General features: G+C 35.9%; 1 long non-coding RNA gene and 2 pseudogenes across 1 annotated transcript; all 3 read right to left on the bottom strand.

The window, feature by feature from the left end:
- Positions 1-3,220: 3,220 nt before the first annotated feature.
- LOC114490207 lies at positions 3,221-4,297 on the bottom strand (annotated as a pseudogene).
- Positions 4,298-17,678: 13,381 nt separating this feature from the next.
- Positions 17,679-20,609, bottom strand: LOC118501355. Its single transcript, XR_004903994.1, has 2 exons — positions 20,454-20,609; positions 17,679-17,749 (listed from the first exon to the last, which is right to left on the bottom strand). It is a non-coding gene; the product is annotated as an uncharacterized LOC118501355 (long non-coding RNA).
- On the bottom strand, positions 17,742-19,057 carry LOC114490187 (annotated as a pseudogene).
- Positions 20,610-24,285: the final 3,676 nt, after the last annotated feature.

Here is a 24,285-nt window from a genome sequence, read left to right on the forward strand (position 1 = left end):
AGATCAAATATTTAAACAGTTAAAAAATAGACAATAAATAAAAGCCATATCTCTATTAACTTAAAAAAAAAGCATCTCAACCTCGAGACGACATTTCCACTAAGATTTTGAGAATGTATTTTCAAGTGATGAAAGAAATCTACCTTTTCTGACACTCTTAAATTATTTCCTTTCACAGAATAACTAAATAGTGCCTCTCTCCCTGGCTCTGCCTGCTCCAGAGGCCTCCAGTGTGGAAGCCTGCAGCTGTGCCTGGGGGGCATTCCCTGGGCTCAGGCACCCTTCCTGGTGGTGCTTCACAGCTGATGTTGGTGTTTCTGGTTCATAACATTTTCTGTGTTATTTAATTTAAAGACTACATGTAAACAGTAACTAGGGAAATGGAGTGACTATGTTATTATCAAACCAAAAAAAAAGACTTTTAGACAAAAATTGTTACAAGAGAAAAGGCAAGACACCATGTAATGATAAAAATATCAATCCATAAAAGACAGATATCATTATAAACAAAAATGTAAAAATTGACAGATTAAAGGGAGACTAGACAGTTCTACAATAAGAGTTACAGATCTCAATATCCAATTTTCAATAATGTATAGAATAACTAGAAATAAGATCAATAAGGAAATAGGGTATTTAAACAACACTATAGACCAACTAGAACTGAAATATGTATGACCCAAACATACTGGAATACATGTTCTTCTCAAGTGAACATGACAAATTCTTCACGCACAGCTACAGGTTAGGTCACTAAACAAGGTTCAATATATTTAAAATGATTGAATCATCTAGAGTATCTATTCCCACTACAAAGGAATGAAATTAGAAAGTAATAACAGAAAGGAAACTGAAAAATTCACCAATATGTAGAAATGTCACAACTTACTGTTAAACAACCAATGTGTCAAAGACAAAACACAAAGGAAATTAGAAAATATCTTGAGACAAATGTGAATGAAAATACAACACACCAAAACTAAGGAATGAGCAAACAGCAGTCCCCAGAGGAAAATTTATGTCTGTGAACACCTATGCTGTAAAAGAAAAGGTTCTCACCTTGATAAATAAGAAAAAGAAGAAAATATTAAACTAAAAGCAAGTGGAAGGAATAAAATAACTATTAGAATAGAAAAATGAAATACAGAATAGAAATAATAGAACCAACCAAACCAGAAGCTTGGTTCTTTGAAAAACTTGACAAATATTTAGGAAAATTAATCAAGAACAACAGAGATGACACTAATTATTAAAATAAGGAATGAAAGCAAGGATATTACTAGCAAAGTTATAGAGACTTTTAAAGTAAGAAAATAGTAAGCAACCTAAGTGCCCAGCAGTAACTGAGTGGAAAAGAAAAACTATGGTACATTTATACAACGAAATACTAGACAGCAGGAAGAAGGAGCTCCTACTCTTAGTGACAGCATGGATGGAACTGGAGAGCATAATGTTAAGTGAAATGAGCTAGGCAGTGAAAGACAAATACCATATGATCTCACCTAAAAGTGGAACCTAGTCAACAAAACAAACAAGCAAGCAAAATGCAACCAGAGACATTGAAATAAAGAACAAACTGACAGTTACTAGAGGGGAGGGGGAGAGCAATAATGGGGGAAAACAGGGGAAGGTCTATGAAGAAACATGTATGGAGGACACATGGACAGAGTCAAGGGGGTGGATTGGATTGTGGGAGGCAGGGACAGGTAAGGCAGGGGCCTGTGGTGGGATGAAAATGGAGACAACTGTACTTGAACAACAATAAAAAAGTATCTATTAGAGATATTAATCTTTTTAAATGTTTTTCTTTTTGTTAGTTATCTCTTCTCTCTCAAACATTTTTTTCTATATTGTACCAGAAGGGCAATGAAAATGAAGGACTTTTCAATTTCTGTCTCAGTTCTTCCCACTTATGATAGTTTCGGGGTTATGCAATTTCTGCTTGGGAATTTTCTTGCAATTTTTGTTATTACATTTTTTCCCCCTGTATGCACTGATTTCCATTAGATTTTTATAGTTTCTGATAGCTGCATTTTCTTAGAATCTTGGTGATTCATTAATTGCTTGCTTTGCTCTCAACCAAAATTGATTCTTTTCCTAGGTTTCTACCAGGGTTGTTCATACATCATCTGGCTGTTTTCTTCCAGGGAGAAAGTAATACTGCTCTGATCTACTTATGTGGAGTGAATCATTCCCATGTAAATGTAAGCAAAATTGACATGTTTTTTAATGGGAAAAAAAGCTTTAAGAACTTTGCAAGCTTCATCACATTCTTTTAAACTCTGAGTGTTGGTGACAGGTCCTGGTCCCGCAGAGACCTGTTGCCTGTCTGTGTCAAGGGCTCATTAGCCAAGCACGTGAGTTGGAAAATAACATCCACAGAACGGGACTCACACTCACAATGAATCAAATTTATTTTCTGCTTTGTATGACTGCATAAATACCACAGGTTTATTGTAATACACTGCTGAATTTCAGTTAAACAAAGAAAATTAATAAAATGATTTACTCTGAGATTCTCATAGTTAACATCAATGATTATATTCTTCTTGATCATTTCTGATGTGTGTGCATACTTGGTGCACAAAGTATGAGTGTGATACCTGTGTTTTTATAGGAGATGCTCACTTTCATACACATTTATTTCCCTTCCCTTAGATTTCCTCTTCTGTTTATCATCTCTAGGAAAATATACTTAAAAACAGTAACTTGTGAACATTCCCATGATTACTCCAAGCTCTTCTTATTATATGCAAATATTTTAATAAAAATAGTTGTTCTATGATATCAGTGGGTTATATTATATAAAATAATTAATTTGATATACACATAAACCCTGCCTGACACTCACTGGTATCATCATAGCAACATCATTTATTGTAGAAAACCACATTCCTAATGAAAGATGTTTATCTTCTCTGACAACATAATTTCTCTATCAAGTCATTGCTAGGCCTAAATAGACATAAAATGTTAATTAATATTCCATTACCAATCTGGTTTTAAAAATTTCTGTGACAAAATTATGAAAATGAGTGACATAGTTTCCAATATATGCTATAGCAGAGACTATATTACAGTTGAATCCATTACATTGATCCTTGTCAAAAGTTCTTACTGAGAAGGAACATTTCACAATAAAATTATACCACTTACCTAAGAGTGAATCACTATTTCTGGACACATGTACAACTTTTCAACTGAAGACAGAAAGTCTCTCAAAGTTTTAACTAACTTTTAATATGGAAATAGATAAATTGATTTTAAGATAAACAGCTGTTGAAATTTTATTAAAGATCTGCCAGACATCAATCAATTCCTGTAAATAGACTCACCTTTTATAAGTGAAGTAGATTATTTACATAGCAGTTTCTTCAGTGCGTTTATGACATCCTTGTTTCTTAGACTGTATATCATGGGGTTAAATAAGGGAGTTGTGATGGTGTAGAAAAGAGAAAGCACTTTGTCAGTTCCTGCTGAGTCTTGGGTCTTGGGTCTTAAATAAGTGATAGTGCCTGATCCAAAAAAACAGTGTCACCACTATAAGATGAGATAAGCAGGTGGAGAAGGCTTTGGCCCGACCTGTGGCTGATGGCAATTTAAGAATTGTAGAGATGATTTTGCCATAGGAGGCAAGGATTGACAGAAATGGAACTGTGACAAACATCACAGCAGCTATGTAGACCATCGTTTCACTCACAGTGGTGTTCCCACAGGCCAACTTGATTATTGGGGGGATGTCACAGAAGAAGTGGTTGATGAGGTTAGAACCACAAAAGGACAGAGAGAAAATCTGGAATGTCTGCCCTATTTGGACTGGAATGCCACCCATCCAAGAGCCAGCCACGAGCCGGACACAGACCTTGTGGTTCATAACTAGAGGATAGTGCAGAGGGTGACAAATGGCCACATAGCGGTCATAGGCCATCACAGCCAGAAGGAAACACTCAGTGGCTCCCAGCATGAGGAAGAAGCACATTTGTGCAGCACAGGCAACTAAAGATATTCTTCTTCTCTGGGTCCAAAGATTCGTGAGCATTCTGGGGAGAATAACTGACACGTAGCAGATTTCCAAAAAGGAAAAATTGCCCAAGAAAAAATACATTGGGGTCTGGAGAGCAGGGTCTAGTTTCGTTAATAGAAATACAGTGCCATTGCCTATCAATATCATGATATAGACGATTAAGAATAATCCAAATAGAAACCACTGGAGATGGGGAACATCAGCAAAGTCCAGGAGAACAAATTGCATTGGTTCAGTCATATTTCCCTCTGGTGGCTTTTCTTGGTGCTTCATCTGTGGACAGAGGAAATGAACAGTGTGCTTTTATTTTTACCCTCATGGGTGAGTGCCTCTTCTTTAAATTGTGTCTGGATGTGAAGATAGGTTTCCATGATCACTGCAATGGTTTCTAATTAATACATTTCTCATTTTCTCAGTGCAGACATTACAGATTATCACTGCAAAATTCCCTTAAATTATTTTTAAGATCATTGTTTGTACTTTCTGAATATAACCCAGAATAAACCAAACTATGCCCTGCTCAACACAGACACTGGAGAAACTGGGAGTTGTTGAAGACAGACCCACAGCTTGGCCATATAACCTCCCTTTTCATGAATTATGCTTCTCGACAATCCAGCTCTGTATTAAAATTGTCTTCCTGTACTTGAACAACAGTACAAATCAAAAGTATTTAATAAAAAAGAAATAAAAAAGTCTTCCTTATACTTTTTCAACTGCCTCTTGTAAACCTTCATTTCTCTTCCATCATTAGATTACCTTGAACATACATGTCCTTATTATACAGTTCATATTATTAGGTAGTTGACACACACACACAGAGAGAGAGAGAGAGAGAGAGAGAGAGAGAGAGAGAGAGAGAGAGAGAGAATTTGATAGCACATAGTAGAATAAAACAAATTATTTTTAGTAGAAAACTCAGTGGGGGATATAAGAGGGTTCTATGCCGGAAAATCTGCCTGGGAACACAGATAGGGAGAGAAGCAGGAAAGAGGAAACCCTGGACACACAGAACTGGCCTAGAATGTGGGAGCCAACCTGTGTGCACGGGTGCGGCAGGGGGAAATGTCTTGCCTGGGATGTTTACCGCATGTGCTGAGTGCCCCTCCACTATCTCTGTAGTTCTTTAGAAACAACATTTTAAGTAAGCATTTCTAAACTCCCTTTTTTTTTAGACATAAAGATACTGACACTGACTAATGGCAGATACTTTGATCATTTGCACAGAAGTTTTTTTCCCCAATGTATTGCTATTTTAATTTCGATAGCTTAAGAAAATTGGTGCATTTGCAAAAAAAAAGTTTTATGATGTCAAGTCAGAGCCTAGGATTTCTTTTCTTAATTATTGGACTTGAGTGTGAATCCTAACTCCAAACTCTGTGAAATTAAGCAATTGCTTACATTTTCTAAGTTTTACTTCCAATAATGTAGTAGGTAAAATTGCCTATCACTTTTAATCTGGTATTGCTTATGGTTTCATAATTATAACTATGAATGCGAGTTATGTTCCTAAATTTTTATCCCTCAGGGTTGTAACACATTGCCTAGTAAAATTGTACTTAGTAAGGTTATTGAGTTTCTTCTGTTGGTAATTACTTTTTCCCATTGTTCTCCATTCACTCCAGGACTGGAGTAAAGTGAGTGACACTCTTGGGTATACAATTTGAGAGGCACTGACTCACTTTTAAGGGTGGCCGATTCTGCCCTGTACCATCCTGAAAGTGTGGTCCTCCTTAGATGTTACATCCCAAGCATCTCTTGGCTCAAGTTGTGGCTCAGCACTGCTTTTCATTTCTGTGTCCTGGTGTGTTTGAACCATGTCCTCCAAACAGAGGGTAACTATAGCGTCATGGATGAGGAATGTAATCCTACCAAGATGGACAGGATTTGAATGATAGTTTCCCTACCTGCTGGCTGTGTGACCTCTTGCACATTGCTTAATACACTGTGCCATAGTTCACTCGAGTTTGTAATTGTCTAACCAATATATAAATACTTAGGACTGTAATATAAATTAATTCATTTAATGTATCCAAAAGCAACTTGAAGAAGTCCTAACATTTATAAATGTATTTGTAAATACTAGCTATTATTGTTTTTATTGCAAACTAAATTTTATTTTTCTAAATTTTCCTCTGTGGTCTAAACTGCATGAAAAAATACCCTCTGACTTACTTTATGTGTGCATCACATGTTTAATTTAGGACAGGAATGAGATCTTAAAGCAAACATCAGAGTGTTATAAAATTCTCCATGAATTTTCTGCCAATATTTTTGTTTGTATTCTTATCTCTAATCTGTGGACCTAATTCTAAGATTACTCATCACTATCCAGCCCTTAGTGTTGCAATCTGGCTCCTTCCTTTTGGAAGCCTTTTCTCTTACTATCACTAAATGATCTGAGAGATAAGGACTGTGACTATTTTCCTACTGGAGACCAATATACATTTTAGAATATGCCTGATTCCAAAACTAAGTAAAGCATGAAACACTTTTTAAGTGAAACCATTATTCTTACAAGGGAGAAAAGAATTAACATACCATGTAATCCAACTTTTAGAAAAGATTTTATTTATTTATTTTTATGGGTGGGGGAGAGAAAGAGAGAGAGAGACATCTGTGTGTGAGAGAAACATCAGTTGGCTGCCTCTCCCACAGCCCAGCCAGGGACCTGGCTTGTAACCAAGGTATGTGCCCTGACTGGAATCAAACCAGTGACCTTTTGGTTCACAGGCTGGCACTCACCCCCCTGAGCCACACCAGCCATGGTGTAATCCAGTTTTTAAGTATCATATTTATGAATGGTAGCATTTAATGGAAGTAATTTAACTTATTACTTCAATTACTTCTGTTGCTAAAGATATAAGATATAAGATATATATTATTATAGATATAAGATATATATATATATATAAATTTGTAATGGCACAAACCCAATCTTTGGTGATAAAATCATAAGTGTATAACATAAAATATGCAAGATTTGTGCATGGTTTTCTCTAGAGAAGAACAAGGTGGAAAAATAGATTCACTTTTTTGAGCTTTAACAAGATTATCTACATGACTATTCTTTCTTGTGAATGTTTAAGTTCTTATTATTCAAGGAAGTCAAATTCAATCTTTAGTAGCTTTATTTTAAATTCCAGCTTTCATTCCTTGGCTAAATCCAAATAATTAAGGGAATGTTTTAATTTGTTACATATAGGAAGCTACCTAAGCTTCAGTTGTGTTTATATATTTGATATAAAAAGTCAAATTAAATCTTGAAATCAATAAAATACTTAAAATTTTATATTAAAAAGTACTTAATTTTGTCTTTTTTTCTGTTAAAATAAATGTTCTTTGGATTCCCTAATGGCTGGACATTTATTTCATGGATTGTTTCACTTCAAATCGCCTATTATAATATCAAGCTGAATGCATAAATATGAAATTTATTTGCTATGTTGGCTGAAAATGAAGTTTCCTATAATATTATCTATACCTAGAAAATATTCTTCAATATTACAGTTTTCAGTATTGTGAAGTGATTTCACATCATTACTTATCATTTCAGTACACATTGTATTTAACAGAATTACAATATGCAGAAGTTACTTCACTATGATACCACATATCTTACTATAAATTAAATATTAATTTTAAATTTAAAAACAAGTACTAAAGCTTAATATCAGTATAAAGTAGTTCACATTTACCTTTTTTTATTTGCGATGTTGCCGATTTTTCTCACTATAGTGGGTTTCGATTTTTAAATTAATGTAGGTGAACACACTTGTTTCATGCACCTCAAAATAGTGTGTTCTTTCTAAACATAAGATGCTCTTTTAATAAAAGTTGTCATCTCTGCCCCAGGGATCTCTTCCAACTGACATAATTAAATTTTTAATTGAAACAATACTTTGGCACTGTCTGATTTGCTGTGTGTATTTTTCCCTGAAAGCTCTCACTTTACCCAGAATTTTCCTTCCTCAGTCTCTCTGTGGAGTAGAGTGTTCAGTGGACCTTATTTCTTAGACACAAAGAGCATGCTGAGCAATACTATTTGAGGCCATCCAATATTGACAAACATTCAATTTTTACCTTATTTAATATAAATGCTCTATATGGAGCTTCTGCTCCTATTAAATGGAAATCTTGAAGTTGTTCTTCTTACAAGGATTTAAAATAAGATTTTATTTATTTATTTATTTTAGAGAGATGGGAAGGGAGAGAGAGAGGGAGAGAGGCATCCATGTGCAAGGGACACATCAATTGGTGGCCTCTAGCTTGTCTCCAACTGGGGACCTGGCCTGTTACCCAGGCATGTGCCTTGACTGGAATGAAATCAGTGATCTTCTGGTTTTCAGGCTGGCATTCAATCCGCTGAGCCACACCAGCCAAGGCGAACTTGTTTATTTTTTTAAAAAACATTCTTTTCTAATAGGTTGCTTCATTACTAAAAGCTGGCCCGTGTAACAGTTGTAATAAATGTTCTGAAGACAGGTATTATTTATATATACAAAACTAATGCATCTGTTTCTTCATGACCACCTGAGCAAACCTGAGATTTAGTCACTAGATGTATTTGTTAAACATAGTTCAAAATTTAAAATTTTAACTCAAGATAAATATTAATAGGGAGAAAGTTTTTCTTTTTTTAACAGTATCACCATCTTTTCCCAAATTTACCTAACATCTTTAAGTTGTGAATACTTTCAAACTTTACTTCTAATCAAATGAGAATCTGATGAAAGCCCAGCTGACATATTAGGAAAGATGCCAAGAGAATAGGCTTCAACTGTGGGAAAGACATACTGTTTTCAATGCTGACATTGTTTAAGAATCTTGGGTTGGAACCAATGTCTCATGACAAAAACAGGATGCTGCTTCCTATTATTTAGTGAATGGCGATTTCTGAAGGTTTATGTTTCTGAGGAAAATACATTTACAAGACAGGAAATTGCTATAGTCATGTGACACCAGAGAGTGACTAGGAGAGTTTCTTACAAAATATCAGGAGTCATTTGCCATCAGGGAAGGCCAGGGAGGAGTGGGCAGTGAGACACCTCAGGGGACCAAGATGTGACACAGCACAGCACCAGAGTGAGGAGCAGGCAGGGCTGACTACTGCAGGTGTGCATCCAAGTAGCTCAGCTGAAATGGAGTTCTAAGCTTCATAATCAGCACGGTGTAGTATCATGCATGGCTAGAGAGATCTCCTGGTGCCACGGAGTATAGATTCCGGAAAAAGACTCAAATACAAGTGAGAATGTATCATTTAACAAAATGAGCTCACCAAATTGGCAAGTTATGGACTATAAAATAAATGCTACTGGGAGAACTGAAGAGCCTTACGAGAAAAAAATAATAAATAATAAACTTTTCTTAATCCCTTATACTACAGCAAGAAAAACTCCCAATAATATATAACTTTAAATATTTTAGAAAGTGAAATGATAAGGGTAATGTATGAAAAATCTTTAAATAATTTTACAGTAAGAAAAATTAAGTATAACACAAAATTTAGAAAGCAGTACACAAAAATTGAAAAAAAATCTTTGCAAAATAAATAATTCTGCATTATAAAAAGAAACAAACCTCCAATGTGAAGTTAAATAGAATTGATAGAATGGAAAAGTAATTACAAATAATATCTCAAATAAAGTGCTCTTATTCTTAAATACTCAGGATCAGTCCAAAATTAAAAAAAAAAAAAAAAAAAACTGAACAGATGAAGGAACATTTCACAGAAAAGATATGAAAGTAATTTTTTAAACATTTAGACACTCAACTTCAATCATAAACAATTAAATTTTAATTTGAACAAGTAATTAGTTAAAAAACAAGACACTGCCTGTGCATTTTATGTATGTAAGGAGGAGGCATGCACCATTGATCAGCATCAGAATTGTGTTTGCTTCTTGAATCAATCGGTAAAATTTGCAGACATATGATATTCAGTGACATGATATTGCATCAGCCGCAGATTGGCATCCAATTAAGCTAAAAAAATCACATGGGCTATCCCTTTCTGACTTTATGAACCTTAATTTTGAATTGTCACATATCCTTTTTTCTCTCAGAGCTCTCTGATGTGTCCAAAATAGAAGTTTTATAATTTATGCAAATTTCCCTAGTGTTTGCAATAAGAAGACTGCTTTGCCATGACCAGTGATCTTAACCGGTCATAGACATTATTTCTTTATTTGTTGGAAAATATATGTGGCTTTGTTTGGAGTAAGTCCTTGCATAGGTTTGATTCATTTCCCCCAAACAATTCAGTAGTATCACCACTCTTGAATATATTTGTGGTGTGGATTATTTTTTGAGGTAAAGAGCAATTAATTTTCCTGAAATAGTTTCAGGAAAAATAGAAGTGTGGCATTGTTCCTTGTGGAAAACAAATTCTTGCGATGTCTAAAGGGAAAGAATTTCCTGAGACGAGCATGGGAGGGTGGGACTCTGTGGTATGGTTTCTTTATGAGGTACAATGAAGAGGGTTCCCCTCCTGACTTCCCGATGTCCCATCTTCATCCGTTTCACTGTGGAAATAGTCCCATCTTGTCTGCACTAGGGCCAGGATGTGGGCCACTGCCCAGAGTTTGTGTTCCGTATTCAAGTCCAGTCGATTTCAGACAGGAAAAGTCAAGAACCATATGATATCACTCATATGTGGGATGTGAAAGTGAAAACCACAGGTGAACAAACAAAACAAACAAACAAAAACTCAGGCACAGGCAGCAGTGTGGTGGTGACTAGAAGGAAAAGGGTGGGTGGGTTAGTAGTAAATGGTAAAGGGGGTTACCTAAATGGTGAGGGAAGAAGATTTAAATTGGGTGGTAGGAATCGTGTGGTAGGCACACAGTGCAATATGCACATGATGTATCATAGAACTGTACACTTGAAATGTATGTAATCTCATTAATAATCAATGTCACCCTAATAAATTTAATTAAAAGAGGAAGCACAACAAAATTAAAGAATTCTCTAGATAAAAGTAGGCTGTTGGCTAAGGTGCTGTCTCAGTGCACATTCCTGCATCCATGAGAGTTCCTGTTGGTCTACAACTTGTACACCTGTGGCATAATTAGTGCTGATTCATTTATTTTAAAAATTGTGTGTTGTTGAGGAGTGTGTCATAGATCGCATTTGATTTTAATATGCCTTTTACTGGTTACTGATGAGTTATTTTCATTTTCTTGGTCATTTGGATTACCCTGTTTTGTGAAATGCTCCTTCAGGTTTCCTGTCAACTTTTCTCTCAAGTGTTCTGTGTTTTGAATTTAGAGCAGTTCTTTGTATGTGGTGTATTAAGCATTTTGCATTGAAAATTTCACTCTGAATGGCGTCCTTGCATGCAGAACACTTCTTTGTCAATTCCATTCAACATATCAATGCTTTCCACTATGGCTCCTTATCTTATTAAAACTATTTTTTCTCACTACTGAGGTCATAAAAACATATTACCTTTGAAAAGAGTCATGCTGCATTAATATTTAGGCTTAAAGATTATCTGAATATGTTTGCAAATTATGTGAAGCAAGAGTCACTTTTTACACATTTACATGAATTTAAATTAATGTAACTTATTAAAATGCCATCTTTTCTACACTGCAAACTTTTACATATTCCAACATGTTCATGTTCTGCAGTCATTCAGAAATGATTCTTGAAAGAGTTTCCATATACAGCATTTTTTACTGGCTGACTTCTTTTTAATTCAATAATAATGAATGGAGAGTAGAGCTAAAATATACACTATGATATTTTAGGGAAATAATGGGGCATGAATTACTAGATAGAAGGTATTATATTTTTGTGTAAATGGTTTCAAATGAGCAGCAAACTTTTGCTGACAGAGATTTGTCCACTACCCATAAGATTTTCTGAAATATTAGTTTCTTATTGGAAATATTACCATTTGCGATAGCAGAAAGTTGAGCCAAAAATGGCAACTGCAAGAATAAGTAAGGACAATCAATTCACTGTGGAGCAGAAAGAGAAAATACAAACTAACCTCTAATTAGACAAAAGCAGAACTAAAGGGAAAACAGAAAATACATTCAAATCAGTGGCTGATGCATTGAACATTAAGGTACCATTTCCTCTAGGCCATACTGTCACCTTTATTCCTCAGAATGTATATCATGGGATTAAACATCAGGGTGACAATGGTATAGAAAAGAGAGAGAAATGTGTCTGTCCTGGAAGAATGTTTGGATTTGGGTCATGAATGTTTGAATAGCAGAACAGAGCCACGACTATGTTGTGAGATGAGCAAGTAGAGAAAGTGTGGGCTCATCCTGTTGCTAATGGCAACCTCAGGGTGGTGGAGACAATTTTACTGTAGGAGCCAAATATCAACATAAAGGGAATCATAATACACAGCACACGAACTGTAAAGACCTGAATCTCCCACAGGAAAGTGTCCCCACGGACCAGCTTGAATACTGGGAGGAGATCGCAGAAGAAGTGAATAACTTAGTTAGATCCACAGAATGGCAGAAAGCCAATGTGCATGTCTGCCCCAGCTTGACTGGAGCTCCACTCATCCAACAGTCAGTCATTGTCAGCCAGGTACAGAGCTGCTGCTTCCTACCCTGAGGACACTGCAGAATGTCACAACTGGACACACTGCTGTCACAGAATGTCACTGTCAGGAAAAAAAAATTTTGTGTGCTCAAGCATTAAGATAAAACATACTTTTGTTGCAGAAACAATGAAAGATAGATTTCTTTTGTGAGCCTAAATTTTTATGAGTATTCTATAAAGAATGAGAAATAGTATAAGAGATTTCCAGGAAGAAAAAATTACTGAGGAAAAAAATGCACTGGAGTATTGAGAGCGTGATCAGCTCTGATTATGAGGATAATGATGCCTTTTCCCTTGAGCATTATTACACAAACAAGAAAAATATCACAAAAAACTCATTCAGAGATTGGGAATACAGTAAAATCCCCCCAAACCAAATTTCATCATTGCAGTAAAATTTGCTTCTGATTGGTATGTTTTGGTGTTTCCTCTGTAAAAATAGTGACATTAATCATCTATCCTTCTGATTTTTTTTATTGCCCAGCGGAGGTTGAGGAACTAATATATGAAGTCATTATTTCCATTCAAATGGCAGCATTTTATATCATAATGTTAAAGAGAAAAACTGAATACAATAGTGAACACATGCTAAATCTAAACATTGGGATACAATGAAATATATAGTAAGTTGGCATTTTAATGCAATCAAAGGGTTCTGGAAATAGCATTTTTAGCTTTTGTTTGTGGACAGGGCAAAGTGAGTCTTTTTACCCCACATACTACAGAGTCCTTCAGCAGAATCATTGGCGTCTGTCACAGTTCCCAGTGGGGAGCTCACCACACTGTTCTGCCTTGTGCTTCTGGCCACAGGAGGCTTCCACCTGCCCTTTGGCAAGCAGCGCATGTGCATTCCTGAACTGTAACACTGCTCTTGCTCTTCCTGATTCTGCATGAACTTTTCCCCAGAATTTTATTCTTGTTTCACTTATGTGTCAAAATCAAATACATGACATTTTCACCAGGCATCATGTTTCAAGAGCTTTCCTTTACTCAATCCCATCATGCAGCAGAGGCTCGATAAATGTATTCTGACCTGTAAATTGGTTAATTAGTAATGAATGTAAGAAGTAAATTGCATAGCTAATATTAGAGGAACGTTGCTTTGTGCATATAACCTGATGTGTCTTGCTGTCTGTGATTAGTTCTTGTTAAAACAATTCTCATTACAATAATTATCTGAGATACATATAGAAATCCAAATTGAACAGAATAATTATTATAAAATATAATTGTTAGGCAGTTGCTCCCCAAAATCCAGTACTAAAGTATTGGCTTCAAGTTTGTAGTTCTCCTTTTAGGGTAAAAAGAACTGTGGAAACTAATATAGACAAAACTACTTCTTAATGGAGTCAGAGCCACTATCCCAGGTGCAGGGCCTTGCATTTCTTACTTCTCAATCAAGCCTTCAGAATGTCTGGGTAAAATAACCTTTACACTGGGCCAAAGCAGCCTTGTATTCCAACTGATTTCAGAACTAACAGGGAAGCAGACATCCTGACTGCAATACTGAACATTAAAGGCATTCTTAGAATTAGCACCGTTATGTGTATCTAAAGACTAACCTATCTTGGGTGCACCTATAGAGATTTCTTCCTTGGCTTATTAGTACCCATAGAAAGTCCTTTGTTCTTTTCATGGAATTGTTTTCCTTCCCTTTCACGTAAATACTCCTTGCCTCCATCCCATAACACAAACACTATTTGGATTTCTGCCTTCATCAGTGCTACCCAAATAGCTATTCTTTGATCTAAATTAAATGCTGTTACCTCTCACTTTGTCTTTTTATTTGTAAGGATAACAGAACCCCTCCCCTCAAAAAAGAATAAGGTGCTTTGGAAAATAAAGTTTAGAAAGAAAAAATGTATGTGTTTTGAAACAAGTAAAAGTACAAAGAGAAAAATAAGGTGACAAAGAAATGAGAGATCCTATGTTTGTATACTATCTTAATTTTACTATTCTTAATAAAAAATCACTTCTAAAAAGTATATTTCAGGTTAAAAAAATCAGAGACTTAATCTCCCTTAATGCAATATATAACTTTTTCTATGGTGAGTCATAGAACCACCGATAAATGAAGATAAACCAGTATTATTCCTATTAAAGAGGATTTGGTCTAATAAGTTTCTGGTTTTTATCTGATTAATTATTCACCCAAACATGTTGTATTTATGTATTTATGAACTTTACAGTGCTTTAGTACCAACTCATTTTTCAATTTTCTATATCATCATAAAAGTGAGAAATCCAAATTTTCATCTTTGATTTGAATGCAAATTTTGAGCTGAAATATGTCTTATTTAACATGCTATCTTCTGAATTTTGTTCCTCAGAATTTTACAGTGTTCTAAAATAAATAAAAATGTCAATGCAACAATCAGATTGATATAAAATAATGTTAACGTTCTCCTCCAGATTAAGTTATAGCTGCGCTTTCCCCGCTCCTTGGAACAGTTTAACTATATGTGCATTTAAATGCATAGGTATGAAACATTTGTTTTAAGAATAATTGATTTTCCCCCTCACAACTGAAACTAGTATGTCTTGGTTAAAATAAGACCAATGGGCATTATGATGTGCTGTGTAAGATGTAACAAAACTACTGTGGATACTCAAACCTGTTTATTTACTGATAGTTTTCAACCATCATAAAGGGGGTTTGACAATCCTGGCTTCATTATATGAGAGAAATTGCAGTCTCACTTCAATGCCTCTTGTCCTCTGAGCTCTCCAGAAGCCTGTGTTCTTTACACACTTCATTCAATTGCAAGTAAGCCTGCAGTATCCCATACAGGGGACAAAGAAAAAAAATCCTAGGAAGTTCCAGCTGCTGAGTGTGTTTCAGACCTTCCATACATGCCTGCATCAGAGAAAATGCACGTGCAGAGTGACCCAGAGGCTTCACATGACCCCAAGTTACCTCTGTGTGCTCCATATACATGTTTGATAAGAGCATTTTATGGATAGGAAATATTTGTTTGATCAATTATTTGGCATGTTCAGGGAAAAGATTTTCCTAATTGGGTTGATATGGTGAAATCTCAAAAATGTTAACACAGTTGTTTGATTGTCATTAAGTTTGAATAGATTTAAATTATCTTAGTTATTTCACCTATGTCTTATTTAGTGCTTTAATACTCAACATTTTTAGTGTCTTACGTATTTAAGCTTTTTCTTTTTTTACTTTGTCATTTTTTATTTTGTTTGAATTATTTTTGTCAGCAACATATAAAAAGCATTTTATACATATTTTTGGTACTGAAAAAGAGATAGGCTCACTTTATGAATTTACCACTGATGTCATCTCTGTTCATTTTGATTTGTCCAAGACCAGAAACTCATAAATGTCATTATTGGTATAATTTTTATATTGTTAATTATCTTTCTCATTTGTCAAATATAGAACCTCTTCACTGATTTAATACCATTTTCCTTTATTTTTTGTTTGAGGATTGTTTTATTTATCATCATTTAATACTCACAGTCATTTATTTGTAATTATGTTCATTTTTAATAATCTTACATTTGTCCACCTCAATGTCTACTATAAAGGCCTTTTAGTTGGTTTTTTAAAAAAGATAAGGTACATAGATACAGTGGGATACAAAAAGTCATAAGAAAAGGTGAAACAGTGCCACCTGAGATAACATGGATGCACCTTAAGAATATTATGCTAAGCCAAATGAGTCAAACAGAAAAAGTTAAGAGCCATATGATTTCACTCATTGTGGGAAATAAAACTAAAAGTAACAAACAAACAAGAAAAATACCTCATAGATAGACCATAGGAAGGTAGTTCCCAGAGGGAAGGGGGAAGGGGGCAGTAAAGGGTGAAGGGGGTCAAATATATGGCGGCAGAAGGTGACTTCACCTTGCATGGGGAACACTAAACGCAGTATGCAGGTGATGTATCATGGAATCGAACCCTTGAAACATATATAATTTTGTTAACCAGTCACCTAATACATTGAACTAAAAAAAGAGTCTTAATGTTATATATTGATACTTTTTAGTTCACAAAAAAATCTGTTGTGTCTTTCAAAAATCAAAGATAATTTGGTTGATATTGAAATTTCTCTGCCAAGTGCTGAATATCCTTAAGACAATTAATAGGTGTGAGAAAGGGTGAAATGGAAGAATATTCTTTGCTCTGTAGTTTTATATTTATTAGACAAAAAGTTACTTCTTTTAATTTACATATTACATTCTCTCTAATAAATCTAAACTATGAATAAAAATAATTAAAAATCATAAATTATTTGAAATCTTGTCACTGTGAAGAAGCCATTTTTTTCTAATACAGAAAACAAACTGGTTGGTGGTTGCCAGAGGCAGGGCGGGTGGGTAGGCAAAGTGGATGATGTGGGCGAAAGGTACAAGCTTCCAGTTGTTAAATAAGTAATTCATATGGATGTCATCGCCATGGTGACTTTAGGTAACACTACTGTATTGCATATGTGAAAGCAGCTAGGACAGTAGATCTTAATCACTGTTCTAGAACTCAGAGTCCAAAATCACTGCATTGGCTGGGTCTTACTCCTTCTGAGGGTTGTAAGGGAGAATTATTCTTGCTTCTTCCAGCTTTTGGTGGTTCTTGACCTTTTTGGTTGCATGATTCTTGGCTGCATCACTCCAATCACTGCTTCTATCTTCACATGATATTCTTCTCTGTACTTCTGTATCTGTTTCGTAAACTCTCTGTGCCTTTCTGTCTCATAAGGACACTGTTCATAGGATTCAGTGCCCACCTTAACTTAGGATGTTATTATTCTCTTAAATCTGCAGAGGCCACATTTGTAGGCTCTAGATGAACATATATTTAAAGGGGCTGACATCCAACCAGATACACCTTGATATGGATAGTTTACAGTAAAAATTTCAGATACTTCTAATACTAAATAGATATGACTAAAGCAAAACCTGAAGCTAGAAGGGGAGAGGATGATATAGTAAGAGAACAGAGTGCTGAGATAATAGAGGAGAGGACACCTCAGGATTTGTAGTAATAAAGTGCCATGGACAGCAACAACAGATAGAAAGGAGGGGAAATGCAAAGCAAACACTAAGATTCCCGTGCCCCTGCCATCTTGGCTGCTGCTGGTTTTTCTCATTGGCCAAATCCAATCACAGTGCAGAGCAGGTCAGTAACCATATCTGAAGGAGTGGGAAGATTACAGAAAATACATCAGAGAATATAGCTCTAATCCATGATTATGTAACACACCCAGTTAACAATACATTGCTGGGGCAATCTCCTTAATTCACTAGTTCATAATGAGAGGAAAGATGAATTCTTCAGATTAGATTTTTACAATTGAGATAATCTGTGCTCTGATGATAGAGAAGCCCTTTCCTTAACCTTATGAAACTAAAACCCCTTAACATAATGTGAGGTTCCTATGATGATATTCATGATCATCATTTAAAAATATGACAACAAAACTGTATTTTTTCTGTTGTATCTACATGGCCAACACATAAACAAAGTCTTCTGTAATTTCAAGTGTCTGAATCATTGTAATGACTTAGTTAGTAGTTTTTTCAGTGCCACCATGATGTCTTTGTTCCTCAGAGTGTATATGATGGGATTCAATGTCGGGATCAAAATGGTATAGAAAAGAGAGATCAGTTTTCCGATTCCTTCAGATTCATTTGGTTTGGGTTGTAAATAAGTGATGGTAGTTGTGCCATAGAATAAGATGACAACTATGAGGTGAGAGGAACAGGTGGAGAAGGCTTTAGACTTGCCTCTGGCTGATGACAATTTCAGAATGTTGGAAATAATTTTGCCATAGGAGACAACAATCAACAGAAATGGAACTGTGACAAATACCAGTGCAACTATGTAGACTGCTAACTCATTCACAAACGTGTCCCCACAAGCTAGCTTGAGTACTGGGGGGAGGTCACAGAAGAAATGATTAATTGTGTTAGATCCACAAAAGGGCAGAGAAAAAACCTGCCATGTTTGCCGATTATGACAGGAACTGCACTGACCCAGGAGGCAATCACCAGCTGGACACAGACCTTCTGGTTCATCACTACAGTGTAATGCAGAGGGTTGCAAATGGCCACATAGCGGTCATAAGCCATCACTGTCAAGAGGAGACACTCCGAGACTCTGAACGTAAGGACGAAAAACATTTGTGTTGCACAAGCAAGCAAACAAATGTTTCCTTTCTGGCTCAAAAGGTCCATGAGCATTCTTGGGATAGTGACTGTAACATAACAGATTTCTAGAAAGGAAAAATTGCTGAGAAAAAAATACATGGGGGTGTGGAGAGCAGGGTCAATTTTTGTTATCAGTATAATGATGCTATTGCACATGAGGATGGTCAGATAGATGACTAAAAATATCCCAAATAGAAGCCACTGCATACTTGGGATATCAGAAAAGCCCAAGAGAACAAATTCCATCATTGTAGTGACATTCGATTTTTCTGTTTTTAATTTGTTCCTCATCTGCAAATATGGTAAATTTAAGGTGGTTAATTCATTAATGTTCTTGAACCACATTCTCCTCTCCTATATACTGGATTAAATGCATGAAGGTATTTCTATAAACTCTAAAATTATTTTTATCATTGCCTTGGTCTGTTTCTAGGGAATATGATTGGAAACTTCAGAAATGAGCTGATGTGCATTTAAAATCAATGCAAGAAATAAAATTCTAATATATCTTTTATAGTTGGATGTGATGATACCTGAGAAAGTATGCCTTGTTATTTAGAGCTTATTGTGCAAGACTAATATCTCTTGCAGCCTTATTCAGAGTGGAATTATGACACAGGCTTTTTCTATATTTTTTGTCTGGGTTCATCATTTTCTTTTTCTGTATTGATTGACTCTTTCCATTCTCTTAAAGTTTTGTTTAATTCTTGTTAAAATGAGTTTAAAGTCCTCCCATTTATATTTCAGTAAGAATCAGTTATTTTAAATAATTCTTTTTAAGATAGGGAATAAGTATATTCAATGTGAATGTTCTGCATTATGTATCACTCCTGTCACCTCTGCTAAATAGAATTCTATCATCTTGTTAAATAACTTTAACTATTAACACATCTTATATAGTGTATACAGTGTGTAATAACTATCGATAAACGTTTAACTCAATCAAGTAGTATGGATCATTCATTTACAATATTTTTTACATTTATTTCCTTATTTATGGAAGAATCTATGATCCATTGTTATATAATTCTCTTGTAACCAAATACAATTCTCTTACTTTATTTCTGCTACATAATTTTGCCTAATAAAGCTTAATTTGAGTAGACCCTACTATTTTTTCCTCTGTGCATGTAAATGGTTGGAACATACAAATGAAACTAAACACACACATATACATAGACACACATCAACACTCACATACTCAGTCTTTCTTCCATTCATATTAAAGTCATTAGTCTCAGACAGTCAGCACAGCCTGACATTTCTATTATACTTTATTAATAGTTGTCTGTAACTTTCCAAAACAAATATGCTTTCTGATCTCATCAAACCTGCTACAACTATGTTACCCTCTAAACCCATCACTTGTTTTTTGCCTTAATAATACTTTGAAGTAAAACTAAGAGGACAAAATTTCTGTCACATTTCTCTATTTTTATCATTAGTAGTTTCAGAAATTACCTTAAGTGCATAATTTTATTATAAATATCGTTATTTTAATTTCACCCATTGCTAATTTTATTTTACTTGATAATTAAGAAAGTACTACATGATTTATCTTAAGTAGTTATTCATTTTCAGATAAAGTTCTCAGAATTCATGTTTCTCTGTTTCATTCTCTGCATGTTGATCCTCAAATTTAGAACTTCTTTAAATAAAATAGGCTAACAACACAATTACAACTCACCTTTATGGACTTGCATGGAGCTGTCTATGTGAATGCAGGTGTTTTTTAAGCCATAAACTTTTTAAGTTCGCTTGTGTCAGGAAGCCAATGTAATTCTACAATATTCTTGTAGCTTTAGTGTCAGCTGCTCTTAAGTAGGAAGTAGCTAGCCATGCTCACCCTGGGGGACTTCTCTCATGTATGAATTTAATTCCCAGATGGCTGCTTCTATTTGGAAATCATCTGGGATTATGATTTGAAATTGCTTTCTCTGTAGGTCACCTGTCCTCTGCAGCCCCTTCTTGGCATAAAGCTCCCCACAGTGGGATAGTCCCTGGGTGAAGAAATGCCACTTAATTGTCTAGTGTTACTTTCAAGATTAAGTTAACAAATCTTTCCATGTAATATATTTCAGACCCTTATAAATTGGTGTGGATTCACCTTCCTTCCTTTTATTTCCACAATTTATCCAGATCTAGAGCATCCAGGCCTTTAGAAAACTGTATCACATGTTTTGTTTGGGACATGGCACGCTTTTTGTCTTCAATACATGGGAGGCAAGATCCCTCTTCAAAAGTATAATGCTCTGTCCTTAGATTAACTTTTATAAAAAATAGAGCAGGATATATGTGCTGGCAAAATTCTAGGCAGTTTCATTCACGTTATAGCATCTGCTAAAGCAACAGGGAAGATATTTAGCTGATTCAAAATCTGAGCCACTCATAGACACAGACAACAGCATGGTGGTTACCAGAGGGAAGGGGTGGAGGAGTAGTGAAGGTTAAAGGGGGCCAAATATATGGTGATGGGAGATTTGACTTTGGGGGATGGACATGTAGTGCAATATACACACAATGTATCATAGAATTATACACTTGACACATATATAATCATTAACCAGTGTCATCCCAATAAATTAAATTGAAAAATAAAATATAAAGAATAATTCAAAAAATCAGTATATGGGAAGCATAAAATGTGAAGGGCAATTACAAATACAAGCATTTTTTCATTTTTTAAAGATTTTATTTATTTATTTTCAGAGTGGGAAGGGGGGTGGGAGATAGAAAGAGAGAGAGAAACATTAATGTGCGGTTGTTGGGGGTTATAGCCCGCAACCCAGGCATGTACCCTGGCTGGAGATTGAACCTGCAGCACTTTGGTTCCCAGCCCACACTCAGTCCACTGAGCTACACCAGCCAGGGCTACAAATACAAGCATTTTAAGCAAGACTATTTAAGACAGAAAAAAGAAACTTTTGTGTCAAAATTCTTTTCTGATTTCAGCTACTGCTGGGCACATACAGAGATAAAACTTTATCACATTTAAGAATCCCAATATCCACCTCTACTTGTAATTGCATTTGTTTCTGTTCTGGGGTTCGTTGGCTGTTGGACAGTGTGTTTCTAGAACCGCATCCCTTTTTCTATATTAAGCCTCCTCCTGTTTACGACAGCATGCCTCTCGCACACTGGCCCTTGTACTCTTTCCTATGACTGTTTCAGTGTGAGACTGCCTTCACTTTTATTTATAAATGAGAACTGCATTCATGATTGGCCTCAAGTAAGTTTGACAGTTACTTACAAGCTGGGACAACTTGAGTGTCCATCCCCCATTAGAGGAGACTGATCTAATCTCTATTCTATTATTAAGATAAAGAATTAGAGATTGCATTATTCAATTAAATATGACCGTTATCTGAAAAAATATCTAAAAACAAATAGTTCCTCAGCTGTGTCCATGGTTGACAAAATAAAGACCCATCTTGCAGTCCAACTTGGTGTCAGTTATTAAGAAACTTATTTCTTTCATTTGAGAATCCCACTGTTCTCTAGTTCATTCTTCTTCACAGTTCCATATTAGATTTTTAGCATTCAGAGAGCTGGGCATTAAAGACACTCAGGAAATAAGGAAACAAACCCACTCTGAAGAGCTTCAACACATTACTTCTACCCATATGCTATTAGAGAAACTAATCACGTGATTTCACGTAGCTATGAGAGTGTTAGGGAATGGTGTTCACTGAAGATCAAAGAAACAGAAATACATTTGGAGAGCATCAAGCCAGACTCTGCCACAGCCCTCCCTTTTGGTCACTAACAATGTGTTATAGCATGCTGTAACATATACACCTTTAGATTTAAGTTTTAATATGACATATATAGAACAGAATCATTATGTGGAGTACGTCTATGTATTTTAGTTGGTTTTTAGATATATTTGTGTCTAATGAAATGTCATTATTATTTCCATTCCTAAATTAGCAACATTATGGAAGCATAATTTACCAAAATTAAAGTTCAATCTTTAAAATGCACGCAATGAGATTTAAAATAAGATGCAATTTGACATATAAGAGGTCTTTCCAGAAAGTATCCAGCCATGTAATATGAAAAATAGCGACATTTATTGAAGAAGATACAACATACAAGAAACATTGAACATAGGACAATGATGCCTCAGTCCCCTTCAAAGTGGGCACCTAGGAACCTCACACAGTTCTCCCAATCAGTACCAGCTGTCCCACTGTATTTTCCTGAACCTCACTGATGGTCTGAAATCTCTTCCCTTTCAAAGGTGATTTTAGTTTTGGGAAAAGGCAGAGTCACAGGGCAGCACATCTGGGCTGTAGGGGGCCTGAGTCATCTGGGTGATTTGATATTTTGCCAAAAACTCTGTACAAGATGTGATGCATCAGCAGATACATTGTTGTGATGAAGCTGCCAATCACCAGTTGCTCATAGCTGCAGCTTCTGAATCATCAAACAGTTTCCATGGAGGAACGTTCAAGCTTAATGCAGAATTCAATGCTGATTTGTTGCTCTACTCCCTTAGTCATTTTGAATGCGATGACCACACAGTATACACACCCATTCAGTGGCGTCTACCACCCCCACTGACTAGTACAGTGAAACTGTCAGTGTTTACATGTGTTCATTCCAGACCACTCTCCTTGGCTGCCAGTAGCATGATGTTGCACAAACAATTCTCCTTATATTAACAATGGCTGGACTTTTTCCTGATAAACCTCATATACTGTTGGGAACTGCCCTGCCTGGCATCAGAAGCTGTAACCCCCTGCCTAGGCTAAGGCTAAGGGAATGCCCTTGGAACTGTAAGCCAGCAAGGAGACAAAAGCTTAACTCCCTGGAAGGAGCACTGCTTTTGCTGCCTCATTCATAACTGAACCACAAAGCTTGGTTGGTTAGCCAAAGACGGGTAAGATTCCCCAAGGGGGGAACGATTAAAGACAGGCACGATCACGTGGGAGGCCCCCAAAAGAAGGACTTGGGGGCTACAGCAAAAGGGGGTGATGGACCCTCACCACTGGGCTTGACACAGCCTGAGTCCTCATCCTCTGGGAGAAAATCTCCTTATCTCTTGGTTGCCTTAGTTCCCGTGCTCCACCTAAGCCTGAAACAATGACAGGGTGGTGCAGCTCTGTGCTGAAAAGGGCGATTCCCGGGGTGATCAGGCCTAAGAAAGAACATGTAAATTCCTGTGAAACCTTCTTTGTTTAGAATGCTCTCAGTTGAATGAGAGGGGTCCAAGGAGGAAGTTAGTTTGTTTCTCAAAGTCTTACAGCTCTTTGACCCCGACTCAAAATAGACTCGCTGAGTTCCTTGTTACCTATTATTCCTTACTTCCTGGTAATGAGTACTGTACTTTACCTGAATTGTTATACAAAACAAGCCCAATAAAAGCAGGGTGGACGGTAAATTGGTGTGCTCCCCACTAGGGGGGATGGCCATTCCTTCCCTACTTCCACAGAAACTAGTCTGTCTCTGTGTATCTTTTTTCTCGCGTGTTTTCGACGAGCCATCCGCAGCGTTCCGTGATCAGTTCTGGCCAG

Source organism: Phyllostomus discolor, chromosome 6 (genome assembly GCF_004126475.2).
Source record: "Phyllostomus discolor isolate MPI-MPIP mPhyDis1 chromosome 6, mPhyDis1.pri.v3, whole genome shotgun sequence".
NCBI lineage: Eukaryota > Metazoa > Chordata > Mammalia > Chiroptera > Phyllostomidae > Phyllostomus > Phyllostomus discolor.